The sequence below is a fragment of the Marmota flaviventris genome, chromosome 10 (assembly GCF_047511675.1).
Source record: "Marmota flaviventris isolate mMarFla1 chromosome 10, mMarFla1.hap1, whole genome shotgun sequence".
In the NCBI taxonomy this organism is placed as follows: Eukaryota; Metazoa; Chordata; class Mammalia; order Rodentia; family Sciuridae; genus Marmota; species Marmota flaviventris.
The window spans coordinates 16,300,632-16,315,916 of NC_092507.1; the positions used below are offsets into that span (position 1 = coordinate 16,300,632).

General features: G+C 45.0%; 1 protein-coding gene across 1 annotated transcript in view; it reads left to right on the forward strand.

The window, feature by feature from the left end:
• The first annotated feature begins 403 nt into the window (after window positions 1–403).
• Zbtb40 (zinc finger and BTB domain containing 40) overlaps window positions 404–15,285 on the forward strand; it is a 68,299-nt gene continuing 53,417 nt past the window's right edge. The window contains exon 1 of the mRNA XM_027936992.2: window positions 404–542. The gene's annotated coding sequence lies outside the window, so the exon portion shown is untranslated. The remainder of the gene's footprint in view (window positions 543–15,285) is intronic.

Here is a 15,285-nt window from a genome sequence, read left to right on the forward strand (position 1 = left end):
CCTGCTAGCCTATCGCATCAGAGCGGCACTAACCCTTTCCACCAATGAGAATTCGTCTGGGGACGCGGCCCAGGTCACAGTTCGGCCTTGAACGTGAATGTGTTGTTTTGAAAAAATGGAAGGAAACTTTTTGTGTCTACTTCAGGGCCATTCTTTGGAACAAGCTCCTCACCTAACTCTGCTCCAGCAAGGAGCGGTAAAACTCCTGTAGAACTTTCACGGGAAGGTGTGGCGAGAGGCAGGAGCGGCCAGCGTCCCAACTGGAGCAGAGCTGGCCCCAGGGGCCGCCTTCGTGAAAAGCGATCGCGTGATGCAGGCCCCGCCTCTCGCGAGACCCGCCCCCGGCACGTGACTGGTGCGGCGGGACGGAGGCACCGCCCCTCCCGGCTCCTATCTTTCCGCGCCGGCCTCAAGATGGCCGCCTTCTGGCGTCTCCGGCGCTGTTGAATGGCGAAAGCTTTATTGTTCCCTTCGGGCAGGAGTGTTCGTGTCCTCTATGGCGCTGTCAATAAAGAACGGCAGTTTGAATCGGTGCTGAACAGGTAACCATAGAAACGGGGCTGGGACTCAGCGTGGAGACCCCTTTTGGAGCGGAGGCCCGAAAGGCGCCTTCAGTGAGGGGCGCCGAGGGACCCTTCCGCGTGGCCACTCCGCGGGGCTGTCCTTGGTCGCGTCCCCGAGGGGGAGGCAGCCCACCCCGGGGCTCTGCCGCGGCCTGCGGCGGGGAGCGGGTCGGGGCGCTGGGCCCGGGAGCTGGGCCTGCCCTCCAGCCCTGGCTCCGCAGCCTCACTGCCTCCCCCCGGCCCAAGGCCAAACCTGTCCCCCTTCTCTTCCCTCCCAATGTGTTTGCCGGGAGCGAGAATGATTTTTAAGTTTTTGAGTGTTTGGGGGAAGAAAAGAGGATGTAAGTTATGTGAAATCAAACTTGAGTGTCCCTAAGCGAAGTTTGACGGGAGCGCAGCCCTGTTGGCTGTAGGTCTGCTCCGTGGCTGTTTCCCTGCTGCGAGGGCAGAGGTGAGTAGTTGCACAGTTGTGTGGCCACTGCAAGCCTTTGATGGCAAGGTCCACAAGGCCAAAAATATTTCTCGCTGTCCCTTTGCGTGTGCCGACTCCTGTCCTAGAGGCAAGCAGATTGGGTCAGAGTTGTCCGTCAGTGATTCCTCAAGTGGGAGACTTACAACAACCGGGCCATGCACCTGGAGCCCTGTAGGTGACGCACGCTCTGGTTTCCATTACCCCTTCTGGTCTTATTGATTATGCAAAGTAGGAGTTGTTTTTCCTACTTCACCGAGCAGTAATCCCATCTCCACCCAGTGCTTCCAGTAAGCTAGGTGCTTTATTTGTATTTATACATAGCTTTATTGTGCTGGGCGGCAATGCTTTGTTTCCATTTTGCAAAAAGGAAGAAGTAGGAGCGATTAAGCTATTTAAAGGTGTGCTACGTGTTAGGGCTGGCAAGTGGATCCCATTCCTGGGAACCCCCTGCCCTGTGGCCAAGATCACATTGCTTCACACATTATTCTCTCAAGTTTTCTCCAGCTGGGAGTGTGGTTCTTCCCTGGAATTGTATGCAAAGTTTGGTGTGAATTATAGAGATTTAAACAATCTTAAAGTTAAATATATCTGATTTAAATTCCCTTCTTCCTTCCAATATAGACACCTTCTATGGCACTAGTTCCCACATCTAGCTTTTCATCATTGATTTAACTGGTTTGGAACATCCATGCTTGCCTGAATGCGTACATTAGCTGTTTGGTTTTCCATGAGCACCTACTTTATGCCAGGAACTATTCAAATCCCTGAAAATATAGTAGTTTACAAGACAAGATCTCTGCTCTTCCGTGGAATTTAAATTCTTCAGGGGCTTGGACAGGTGCTATACCTGTATACAAAGATAATTTCAAACACAGTTGTCATAGCATAACAATTCATAGTTAATGTTTATTCAGTGATTCCTTTGTGCCAGGTACTAGGACTGAGTTCTTTCTTTATATGGATTGTCACTTACTCCTCACACCAACACAATGACACAGGTAGTGTAATTATTCCCATTTTACAGATGAGGAAACAGGCTCACAAAGGAGAGATTTCCAGGAAATTGGAAGCTGAAGCTAAACCTTCGTCACACTACATTGTTTCATCTGTTGTCTTTCCTGTTGGCTTGGGAGGTCCCCAAGGGCAGAGACCATACCTCACCTTTTATACCCTCAGTTGCTAGCCAGTACTCACAACCTGGTGTTTCCAGGTAGATATTAAATAAACAAATCCAGGTCATTCACTGAGCAAATATTTGAGTGCTTGCTGTGTATCAGGAACCACTGTGGTAGGCCCTGTGATCACTGGGGTGAGCAGTCCCAGAGGCCCAGATACTGAAACCTAGTGTCAGGACAGTGCACAAATATGTTATTCAAAATTGAGGGAATCAAAACAGCGGAGATGCTTACCTGCAAGACCCCCTTCGCCTTGAGTGGTCAGGGAAGACTCCTTTTTTGGGAATGCTGGGGATTGACATTAGGGCCTCTGCAAATGCTAGGCACTCTGCCCAGGGAAGACCCCTCTTCAAAAAGGGAGTTTAAGCCAGCCTGGCAAGAAGGGAAAAGGGGGAGGAGCCAGGGGAGGAACTTTTCAGCAAGCTCAGAGACCAGAAGGTAGGCAGGAACTTGGGGTGGCAGAGAACCCAGGGCGAGTGATTGTGCTGTGGTCAACAGTGCTGTGCTTGGTCCCTGGTGCCAATCCAGCTTCCCCTGGGTGAGCTGCTTCCCTTGGGAAGGTGCAGGTCAGTTGCCTGCAATGCGGATGTGCTCATTAAAGGAGAAGGTATCGGAATAAGTTTGGTGTTTTCTTTTTATTGTTAAACATATTCCTGAATTCCAGTTAGAGTAAACTAACCAATTTTGACCTCAAATGAAACTTTATTTGAAGCACTAAATAAAAACAAAAATCCAGAAAAATGTGTTACAGGCAAATGTGGCAGGGGCGGGTGTTTTCCTATGTTCAGGGGGAGCGGGACAGATTTTTTTTTTTAATATATTTTCAGTTGTTGATGGACCTTTATTTTATTTATTCATATGTGGTGCTGGAATCGAACCCAGGGCCTCGCACCTGCCAGGCAAGTGCGCAACCGCTGAGCCCCAGCCCCAGCCCCATATCTTGTTTTTTTCTTTGTGTTTAGGAAAGAATTTTTCAAGTGGGGTTTAATTTTTAAACCAGATTACATGGTTTTCAGGATTTTAGTGTTTAAGCTGGAAGCCATTTATGCCCCTCCGTTAGAGGTGTCCACATTTGCTTTTTCTTTTTGGGTGCTGGGGACCTCACCTGGGGCCTCTGATGCTAAGCACACCAACACCCTCAGCCCCAACATCTGCATTTTCTTAAAGGATTCAGAAAAGTATCAGGCCTCTTCTAGTTGGTGTTGACTTCAAAATTTGTTTGCAAATAATTGTGAATTTCCTCTAAAATAATGTTGTAAAAATGATGTTGTATACTTTAAGACAGAGTAGTGAATGCTTGGAAAGAAGTTGCAAGCTTTTTAAATAAGTGAAAATAGGGTGTTTGAGCTCATCAACATAAGCAATTTGAGGCCATAATAAGAGAGCTGTACAGAACAGCGGTGTCAAGTTTTGCTTTAAACCGTGTCCAGTAACAATATTGCACATGTCACCAAAAGATATACTCCCACCCAGCAAATGGAGCAGGGAACTGATGGACAGAGGGGCCTGTTAATGCAGCGTTAAGCAACAGCCCTGAGTGAAATTGCTCTTTGAGGTTTGGGTGGGCCCTTCACGTCTGAGTGCAGCAGCCTCACTCTGTGATTTGGGTCTGTTGGGTTCCAGTGAAGAGTGGGTGGAAACGCGGCTTTGAAGGGTAATACGAAACTGCAGGAAGAGCCAGGGCAGACCAATTTGTTTTTCAATCTATTTTATTTCACTTCAAAGCATCAGTGCAGACAGCAGCCCAGTAAAACAAGCCACATTTTGGCAACACTCAGCTGCTTTTGGAGATTGAGGAAGACTGAGTGTAACCAAAGTGTGACTTGTTTTCTTGGACTGTCTGTCTGCAATGATGTTTTGAACTGAAATAAAATAGATTGAAAAACAAATTGGTCTGCCCTGTTGCCTCATTCTGAGTATTTACATTACCCTTCCGAGTGCTGCCTACACCAGCACCCTGGGGGAAGGAGGTGACCCCTCAGCCTCTTTCAACTCCTCAAGAGAGTGAGCTCTTTGATTTCCACAAGGAAATTGAATTGGGACATGTGGGTTTCCGGATCTCCAGTAGCCTGCCTTCTGAAGCCATCATCTTGATAATGTGCAAAAGCAAAGTACTAATCACACAGAGGAAAGAATTAAATACTAAGGGCATTTAAATTCAGAGCTGAGATTGTCACTTTCCAGTCACACAGAGGGTGCAGTATTTCATTTGCAGAGAGCATGTAATTGTGGGACTCTGGCAGCCCTCAGGAGACGGGCAAGGAGAGAAAGCTGGCTTCCCTCCTACTCCCCGGTGTTGCTTCACTCCACATCCCACCATCCTAATGCCAACACCCCATTCCCTTACATAGAGTAAATATATTACAGCTGCGCCACATAAGCCAGGGATTGTTAATTTGGGGTAAATGGTTGCATACCAGGGAACCCACAAATTCTTTGAACAATGCCTATAAATTTGTGTGAATGTCATTCTTCTGGAAAGAGAGCCCATCACTTCAATCAGATTTTAGAGGGGTCCTGGACCCCCTCAAAGGGTGCAGAGCAATAATGAAAGATCACAGGTAACACCCCCAGACTGAAGTCATGAAACCTATGACTCTCCACTGCTCTGTGACCTTGCCTTCAGAATTTTGAAAGTATCTTTTCAGGCTTTGTTTCCTGTGTGAAGGGGTCAAGCATAATCGAATGTTTAATACAGATGTCTACCCTTGGCATGCTTCAGTGATGCTTTGAGATGACTGTTTGTCAACACCTTACGGGAACTTAGTGAGGTGTGGGGTGCTATCTCCGCAGCCTTGCTAGCAGGTAGCATATTTGTTTCTTCTTAAAATTGATGTATTTTCAGTGCTAGAGGTCAGAGCCGGGGCCTTGTTCATGCTGAGCACACACCATTAAGCTGTGTCCCTGGCCCTAAGTTTTTCTTATTTTTATATTTTAAATTTACAAGTAGCATTGTGTGGTTTTTAACATATACAGCATGATGTTTTGAATAGATAGATGCTGTGGAATGGAAGGTCCAGTTAATTACATATTTGTTTCTTGCGATGGGCAAGAGAACGAGGCAGCATAAGCCTCATGCTCTGTGTCTAGACGTCAGCTTCCTGCCTGGGGGTCAGTCCTCAGATTTAGAAAAGTTGGGTTAAAAGGAAAAGAGGAGGAGGAGGGGACAGATTCAAGGAAGAAAGTCAAGAAAGGATGTTTCCTGCATTTGACCACGAGAGTCCTCTCTGCGTGTGTGAAAGGAAAGCGCTTCTATTTTGAGAGCAATCTTGTCTCAGAACTTAATACTGGAACCTCTGAAAAAGTCAATTCACAGATAGAGTTTCTGGATTTTTGTATGTGTGCGCGCGCGTGTTGGCTATGGAACCCAGGGCCTCGTGCATGCTAAGCACACGCTCTACCACTGAGCTATACCCCGGCCCTAATTTCTGGTTTTATTAGTACCCAAAGGGAAATTAAAGGAAGGGAAATTTTTATTTTTGGCATATCTTTATCTAATGGGACCGCAAGAGAAAACTGTAGGCCGGAGTTTGGCCCATATAGTGTTTAAAAATTAGTTGTTTATATTGAAACATTAATTGTCTTACATTTGGAGCATTGTATGAGTGACCTAAATACCAAGGAACCAGAGTACCATCTGGGACAGACCAAACAATAGAGGGTGCTCTATGAAGGGAAGGGCCTGGGAAAGATGAGGGAGATTAGAAGCAAAGATTTATAATTGTAAATGATAGCTTTTAGGCTTCAAATATTGGTTATTTAAATAGCATTCTTCTCTTTTCTGTTTTTAAAAGTATAGTGAGAGTGAGCAGTGTCCGATCCCAGTGCTCGTACGCTTCGTGATCTAAGCCTTTACGCTGGCCTCTGTTTCTCCGCTTCCTAGGACGGCAGCCTGACTGGTGGGTCACCTTTCCTAACTCCTTTGGCACCTGCTCCCAGTAGCTCCAGAAGATGGTGTCGGGGCTTTGGTAGCAGTGACTCTTCCCTCTGGTCCTTCTCCTCCCTTCCTGGTCTCAACGGATGCACCTCCTAGTTGCCAAAGGAAGGAACCATGCTGCTCTGTTCTTCGGGATCCCTCTTTCTGCCTACCAAGAAGTGACACATCCCCTTGGGCTCCAGGCCTGTTGCTCTCTCCTCCGCTTTCTCCTCCTCTGGCCGAAGCTCCTGTGGTCTCTGGTCCTGGGTGGCAGAAGCGGCCTTCTGGCTGGCAGAAGCGGCCTTCTGGCTGGCAGTGGTTCTCTTTGTTCCTCTTGCGTTGTCTGGTACCTGTGGCCAGTGATCCCAATAAAGCAGAGATCGGAACATGTCGCCCCTTGCTTCAGACTCTCGGGTGGCTGCCTGCCCTCCAGTCCTGCAGCTCCTTGGCCTGGCAGCTGCTCCCCAGCTCTCCAGTCCTCAGCCCTTGGTTCCCCTTCCTCTCCCCTTTCTCTCCCGCTTCTAGTGAGCAGAGTTGGAAACAGTGGCCACAGAGCTTCGTCCTTTCTCAGACGAGTGGACCACGTTTAGGGCCTTCAAGGCTGCTCCCCTCCTGGACATCTGTGGTCATGTTATTAGCGAGGACAGCAGCACGGCCATTCTCCACCCTGACCATTATGTTACTGAACATTGTTTCAGTTTCCTAGGAGGTTCCCTTTGTCTTGAGTGTCTACTCCATGAATGCCAGAGGTGGTGGTGTGGGCCTCTGGTCCCAGCTACCCAGGAGGCTGAGGCCGGAGGATCATTTGAGCCCAGGAGTTTGAGGCAACATAGAGACTGTGTCTCAAAAAATAAAAATAAGAATAAAAAAGTACAAATGTTACAGGAGAAGAAGTCACTTGATATAATTATTTTCCCTGTACTTATATCAACAACTTGGCAGCACAGGCAGTCAAATGTTTTAAACATTGAGCATCACTAGTAAGAAAAAAACCTAATTTTGTTTTAAACTTTGTGACCATTTGCATTATTCCAAAATATTTTTAAAAAGGTATATTTACAGTTTTTATTTTATACTTGACCCCACTTCTTTACTTCTTACTCTTCTTACTTTACTACTTACAAAACTTTTTACAGTTTTGGTGTTTTGTCAATCTGTCAGATAAGAAATAATATTTCAGTATATTTGAAATTTGTTTTCTCTTTTTATAAGATAAGGGATATCTATGGTATAAGTTGCAAACATATTTGTAGTTTGTTATATACTAGACTTGTATACATTGTTCTATTGCCACATAAAAGTCTTACATCCCTTCAGAACTTCTCAGAGAAGTTTTATATGCTCACATCCTCCAGCGTCTGACATCGGCTTCAGATGGTCATTGACTGGCCCGGAGCCCATCCTGCTGCATGGTCCCTGCTGCATCTTTGTCCTGTTTCCTGTTCTTCGCACTCAGCACTGTGTCCCGCATAGTCCACCGTCAGGGCATATCTGTTGGATGGATGAGCACAGGGGGAAGGGGAAGGGGAAGGTGACAGGTCCCTGGGACCCTTATTTGGAATGGTGGCCTCTGTTGTATAGACATCCGGGTATTCCTAAGTCTGCAGTCATTAATTTGCTGGTTCCAAGTATTTTTTTCTTCTCTTTATCCCATCCCAGAAATATCATGTTGATAATAAAAGTTACTATTTATTGAATGCATACAAAGTGCCGGACACTGTACTTAGGTGTTTTCCATAATCATGTAATTACCACAGCAGGTAAGTAGTAGATACCACTCTTCCTGTTTAAAAAAATAAGTGTTATTATGTGTGGTGCTGGAGTTGACCTAGGGCTGTGCTCATGCTAGGCAAGCGCTCTACCACTGAACTGAGCTCCCAGCCCCCATTTGAAAAAATTAAGAATAATTTCAAGCATAGTAAATTAAGGATAGCATGATGAGCTCCAATGTACATGTTAACCTCTTTTTACACTTGAGGAAACATATTGTAAAAGGTTAAGTATTCAAATTATAAAGCTAAGGTCAGGTTTAGAATCCAATTCTATAAAATAGTAAGGTGTTACAACTCCTTATTGAGACCATTTAAGCGCCAGTTGGCCTGGGAGGAGCAGAAGCCAAGGCAGCAGCAGAGAGCCGCTGTGCACACCAGCGGCAGCGTGGTCCCAGGTCCTGTTCAATCGCAGCCACTCCCTGCACCTCCCCTGCTGTCCTGGCCCCTCCTGTGCTCCCTGTCTTTCTCTGGTTTTATTAGTGCGTCCAGTATTGGTTGATTCTCAAAGCACTGACCCTGTTGGAGTACCCAGCTCCTGGCACCATGTGCGCGTAGCAGGAACTAATGCATCTAAATTAAACGACAGTGAAGCTTGCTGCTTGTTTAGCCTGTGGGTTTGGCCTGGTGCTGTAACTTTGGATGTTGTTCTGAAGGCCTGGCAGTCATTAAATGTGACCACCCTGGTCACAAGCTGCTCGTTCTACTGGCACTCTGCTGTCAGCTGCCCTCAGTTCCGTCAGGTGAAAACCAGAGGGAGACTTCTGAAGGTCAAAGTCCAAGACAGCAGAATAATTGGCCCCCAGAGTTCTGGGGTTTTTTTCCTGGGCAGTAAAATGTTAAGGATGAAATTTTCCATGTCTTTCTTTGAACATTTTTAAGCAAATACTATGGAATCCCACAGGCTCTTTCCCAGCGTTAAAGGCAATAGAGAAGTTACCCTCTTTTGCATTTTTCTTTTCTGTTAGTTCCTTAAGATAACTCTCTTGTTACACTCCCTGGTGACGGATGAGGGAAAGCTAGAGATGAAAGTAATTCCCACTTCTTAAGCAAAAGAAAAGCTCTCAGCACTAGGAGGAGAGGAGAACGGAGATCCTCTGTGACATGTGCACAGAGGGCTTCCGTGGGCTGAGTGGCCGAGTGCTGTGCCAGGTCAGTGTTGCAGGAAGGGGCCAGAGTCTCTTCCACGCTTCTGGTACCTATTACAAAGATGTCAGAAAAGCAGGATTTGGGTGAAAAATGGCCTATGCCTTTCACCTGGGCCGGGAGCAGAGATGAATCGGAATGTTCTCTCGGTAGTGTCAAGCCTCGGGGCAGGGTGTTTGGCTGAGCTCAGCAGAGGTCCTCTGGATGCAGGAGACGCCCTGTGCACTGCAAGCACAGCAGACCAGGCTCTGGCTACCCTGGGTCTCATGGACTACCACATCCTTAGCTTCACTGTCACCAGCTTTATAGCCTTGGACAAGGTGGGGGACAAGGTGGTGCGCCTGGTGTGTCTGGGTTAGCATTCCATCCCTGTAACAAATACCTGAGATAAAGCAACTTATAAGCAGAAAAGGTTGATTTTAGCTCACAGTTTTGGAGGTTCAGTCCAGGGTTGGCTTTATTGCTTTGGGGCCTGAGGCGAGGCCGCACATCATGGTTGAGTGTGTGGAGGAGCAGGTCCAGTCACCTCGTGGTGGCAGCAAAAAGAAGGGACGGGAGTCCCACTGTCTACTTCATGGGTACACCCCCTGTGAACGGAGGACCTCCCTAGAGGCCTGCCACCTGGCAGGAGCATCACTTTGGGAAACAAGCCTTCAACAGCTGGGCCTTCGGGGGCACTTAAGACCCGAACTGCAGCAGCGCCTGACAAAGCCCAGGAGAAGTGGCCTCCTCCTCGGTCTCCCTGCTTTATGTCGTGTTGATGTCTGCAGTGCCGAGCTTCCACTGAGCTGTACCCCAGCCTCTGCTCGTGTTTAAAACCACTTTGCGGGCTGGGGATGTGGCTCAAGCGGTAGCGCGCTTGCTTGGCATGCGTGCGGCCTGGGTTCGATCCTCAGCACCACATACAAACAAAGATGTTGTGTCCGCCGAAAACTTAAAAATAAATATTAAAATTCTCTCTCTTTCTCTCTCTCTCACTCTCTCTCTGTCACTCTCTCTCTCTCTCTCACTCTCTCTTTAAAAAAATATAAAAAAAATAAAAAAAAATAAACCACTTTGCATGTATTTCCTCTCATGGAATTTAGGGGTAGGGAGACACATGAGAGTAGAGGGAGACTGTTAGGGAAGAGGAAGGGGACTGGGAGGGGTCAGAAGGGTGCTATGATCAAAGTATGTTATCCTCCTCGACAAGCTTGCCACAATAAAACCCATTATTCTGTATGATAAATGTGCACTAATTAAAAAAAAAACACTTTGTTGATCATGTATCTCTGCAATGCCTCTGACCAGAGAAAGTTATCCAAAATTTTTAGTAGGAGAAAGATTTGGGATTTAGGGCTTCAGTGCATTTTACATTCTCAAGCTTGAGAATAGGAATTGGTGGCATAAGCTCCCGCTCTGGGATCAGACAGTGTGGGTTCATTCACCGACTCTGCCACTCAATGGCTTTGTGATTTGGGCAACTCATTTCATCTCTCTAGGCCTTCATTTCCTCAGTGGAAAGTGGGGTTAATAATAGTAACTGTCTCACAGATTTTGCAAAAATACATAATACGCTTGCCACCAAGCCTCGGAGATACCAAAAGCTGGTATATTAGCTGCTGTTGTTATTGTCCGGTCACTATCTTAACCTCCCAAACTGTTTTTCTTCTTCCTCTTTCCAAATTGTCTTCCTTTTGCCTTCCACTTAGAATATGCAATTGGGTGGTACACGCTTATAATCCCAGCAACTTGGGAGGCTGAGGCAGGAGAATTGCAAGTTTAAGGTCAGCCTCAGCAACTTAGGGAGACCCTGTCTCCAAATTAAAAAGGACTGGGACATAGCTCCATGGGAAAGCACCCCTGGGTTCAATCCCAGTTACCCCCCGCTCCCCGCCACTCTCCCAAAATTACAATTGCCTGTCCATATCTGTGGAGTTCCTCATTTGTGGATTCAGCTAGCCTTGTATCAAAAATATTTGGGAAAAAAATACTGAACATGTACATATTTTTTTTGTTGTTTTTGTCACTAAGCATTTTATTGTATAAGATACTTTAATTAATTAATCGTCTAGAGATGATTTAAGATATATGGAAAGATATGCCTAGGTTATATGCATATTATGCACTATTTCACATAAGAGTCTTGAGCATCTTAATATTTTGCTCTCCATAGGGGTCCCCCCAATCCTACATGGACACAGAGGGACAAATTTTTATTATGCATTTAATAAATAAGGGAGTTGGGGCTTAGGAGTGTGGCTCAGTGGCAGTGTCCAGGTGCTCAGCCCTGGGATCAGTCCCCAGCACCAGTAAGTATATAGGAGATTTGAGTATCCTCAGATTTTGGTACCCAAAGAGGGGTCCTGGAATCAGTCCCTCACAGGTATGACTGCGTATTTAAGACTTATGTAATAGAGTCTCTGTGTCGTTAGTGACCTGGATGATCTTAAAGCACTTTTTCTTAGCTATGAAATGTGGGAATTGGGCCAGGTGTTTTCAGTTCTTTGTCCCTCTGAATTGCCTGCGTATTTTAGGTTTTGTGAGACGTCTCTCAGGTTGTAGCCCAGCACTCATGTCATGGAGTCCTCACTCTCCACTTGCGCCCTCTTTCCCAGCTGACTTTCCTCCCAGATCACTTGTATGAAGCTAGTGTGGTTGTCTGTGAAGTCTTTGCTTTTTTTAAAAATAATCATGTCATAGTTGACCTATATGGAAGATATACATGGAACTTAAAGTCATGGAGCAGAGTGATAAAAACAAGTGTTTGGCAGGTGTGTTTTTTCTCTTTTCCAAAGGCGGTAAGTTATGATACATAGTAATAGCTAGCAACAGTCTTCATGTTGACTGACTCACTTACATGGACTCGCTTATTCTTACAAATGCCTTGTAAGATAAGGACTAATATTATGTCTATTTTACATAAGAGGAAATGAGGCCCCAGAGAGTTAAGCAGCTTAGCCTGCCTAAAGTCCTACAGGCAGTCTGAGAGGCACAGCTGGGCTTCACACCCTGGGCTGTGTCTCTAGAGCTCCAGAACTTTACTGTCCAGCACACAGCTTCTGGCCTCACAGTGCCCCGCTATGATATTCTTAGGTGCCAGGACCCTTTTATTTTAACATTAGATGGGTATCTTTGAATTTAGAATTTGGGACTTTGTTAATGTGTGGTCCAGATTTATTTCCTGCTGAGAAAAGTATATGCTGCTAATCAAGTTATGAAAACTCAGAAATCATCCACGTTTTTAGGTCAGCAAAATGCCTGTCAGCGCCAGTGACAAAGCCAGGGGTCTTTTGTACACCTGAGAGGTTGGATTTGAAAGCATTGAAGTGGTGATTGCTTGGCGAGACTCTTGACTGCAGGATGGAGAGTTGGCATTGAGTACAGTGCAGTCCTGATCCCTAGTCACTCAGTAGATGAATGAGTCGCACAAAGGGTTGTGTAGTCGGGGCTGTGAAGAGTCATCTTGGGTGAGTGCTGGGTCAGAGCAGTGTGCCCGGGAAGGCGCCCAGAGCCTCCCGAGTCTCCCAGAGCCTCCTCTGCTGCAGTGGTCTTGAAAAATCGCTTGTTTCTATGAATCAGTCAGAAGATAGGAGGATAGAAGCAGTTGGTTAGGCTGAATATTTTGCCTCACTACATCTTATAGAATGCCTCAAAAGAAGAGTTTCATTAGAAAATCTGGAAAAAGAAATTAGTGGAGTAGAATGGTTGTTACAGGGTCATCAAGAATTGGATGCCAGCTGCCAGTTTGGAGATTTGGAAAACAGCCTTCTGAGTGGTCGTTGGCATCTCCATGTCTCTCCCTCCTTGAGAGTCTGGTTGTGAGGTGGTGGTGGTAATGATGGGGACTACTGCTAATTGATCTAATGAGCTCACACTGTGTCCCTGGAAGATAGTGCCAGTGCATTAGATGTGTTAACTCATTTCATCTTCTTACAACCCAGTGGTTATCCCTATTTTGTAAATGGGGAACCTGAGCCCCACAGAGGTTAGGCCATTGCCTGAGATCATATAAGTTGTAATTGCACATTCACAATCCATACTGCATAGTCTGGCTCAGCTCTGTCTTTGAGCCATTAAGCCAGGCTGCTGCTCATGAAAGCCGTGGGCCCTCTCCTGAGAAATTGTGCAGTTGGACAACTTGACATCCAAGAGAGTGTGCACTCCTTTCCCCCTTCCCAGTGCATGGACTCAGGTTTGAACCCCGTTCTACACTTAATGCAAATTACCTTCTAGCAGAGTATGTCTTATTTTACTGAGCTTAAATGTTTAGTCAGTGAATGGTATATTGAAAATGCCAGTAGCTTTGAAGCCAGGCAGATCTACTTTCTCTGTTTAAGTTTTCTGGTTATAAAAATAGTGCATATTTATTACAGGGAAAATTTGAAATATATGAAGAAAAATATGAATAACATGAAGACATGAATAAGTTCCCCATAATGATACTGCCTACAGATAACTACTGTTAGCCTTTTGGCATACTTTTTATATTTTTTATGCAAATGTATATGGGCATACACACATTTTAAACCAAATTGGATTTATATGTATATTTAGTAGTATATGGTTGTTTTCCTTTTAGTATTTAGCATTTCTCCCACATTATTAAAAATTTTCAAATGCCTAATTTTTTTCAAGAAAAAAATTTAGACCTAATTCATAACTATACAATTTACTGTTTTAAAAGGTACAGTGCAAGGGACTGGGGTTGTGGCTCAGCAGTAGAGTGCCTGCCTAGCATGTGCGAGGCCCTGGTTTGATCCTTAGCACTGAATAAAAATAAAAGTATAAAAAAAAAGGTACAGTTCAAAAGTCTATGACCATCACTACTTTTGTAACCCTAGAAAATTTTTATTATATTTATTAATATTTATGTTAATATTTTATATTATTTTTATTTTTTATTCTAATATGTTATATATGACAGCAGAATGCATTATAATTCATATTACCCATATAAAGCACAATTTTTCATATCTCTTGTTGTATGCAGAATATAGTCACACCATTCGTGTCTTCATACATGTACTTAGGGTAATGATATCCATCTCATTCCACCTTCATTTCTACCCCTGTTACCCCTTCCTCTCTTCCCTCCCCTCTGTCCTATCTAGAGTTCATCTAATCTTCCCATGCTCCCCCTCCCAACCCCACTATGAATCAGTGTCCTTATATCAGAGAAAACATTTGGCATTTGGTTTTTTGGGATTGGCTAACTTCACGTAGCATTATATTCTCCAACTCCATCCATTTACCTGCAAATGTCATGATTTTATTCTCTTTTATTGCTGAGTAATGCTCCATTGTGTATATATATGCCACATTTTCTTTATCCGTTCATCTATCGAAGGTTAGTTCCACAGTTTAGCTGTTGTGAATTGTACTGTAATAAACATTGATGTGGCTGTGTCCCTGTAGTATGCTGTTTTTAAGTCCTTTGGGAATAGACCGAGGAGTGGGATAGATAGCTGGGTCAAAAGGTGGTTCCATTCCCAGTTTTCCATGGAATCTCCATACTGCTTTCCAGATTGGCTGCACCATTTTTTTCCTGTGCCAATTGGCTGTCACTCTTAATTCCTTCCTCCCTGCCGCCTCTGGCAACCATTCACTCACCCACTTTCTGTCTCTATGCATGTGCCTGTTCTGGTCCTATCATGCAAATAGAATCACGTGATGTTTTGCTTCTGGCTCCTTTCACTTAGCAGAATGTCCCAGGATTCCTCCAGGTGGTACCGTCTCAGCACTTACTTCTTCCTGTGGATGAATGTTATTCCACTGTGTGGATATACATTTTGTCTGTTCATCAGTTGATGGACATTTAGATTGTTTTCACTTTTGGGCTATTTTAATGCCCAGTGAGCACTAGTGCACGAAGTTTTGTGTGGGTGCAGGTTTTCATTTCTCTTGGGTGTGTGCCTGGGCGTGGACTTGCTGGTCCTATCACATCACAGTGTTGAATGTCCTGAGGAACCGCCTGGCTGTTTTCCATAGTGGCCGCATCGTTTCACACTTGCACAAGCAATTCTGTGAGGCTTCTAATTTCTCCACATCCTCGGCAACACTCGGTTTTTTTTTTGTTTTTATTTGTTTGTTAATTATAGCTGTCCCAATGGATGTGAAGTGATATGTCATTATGGCTTTGGTCTACATTTTACAAATGACTAACAATGTTGAAGTTCTTTCCATGCGCTCATTAGCTGTTTTGTCTGTCTTTGGACGTGTCTATTCAGAGCCTTTGCTCATTTTAAAATTAGCTTATTTGTCC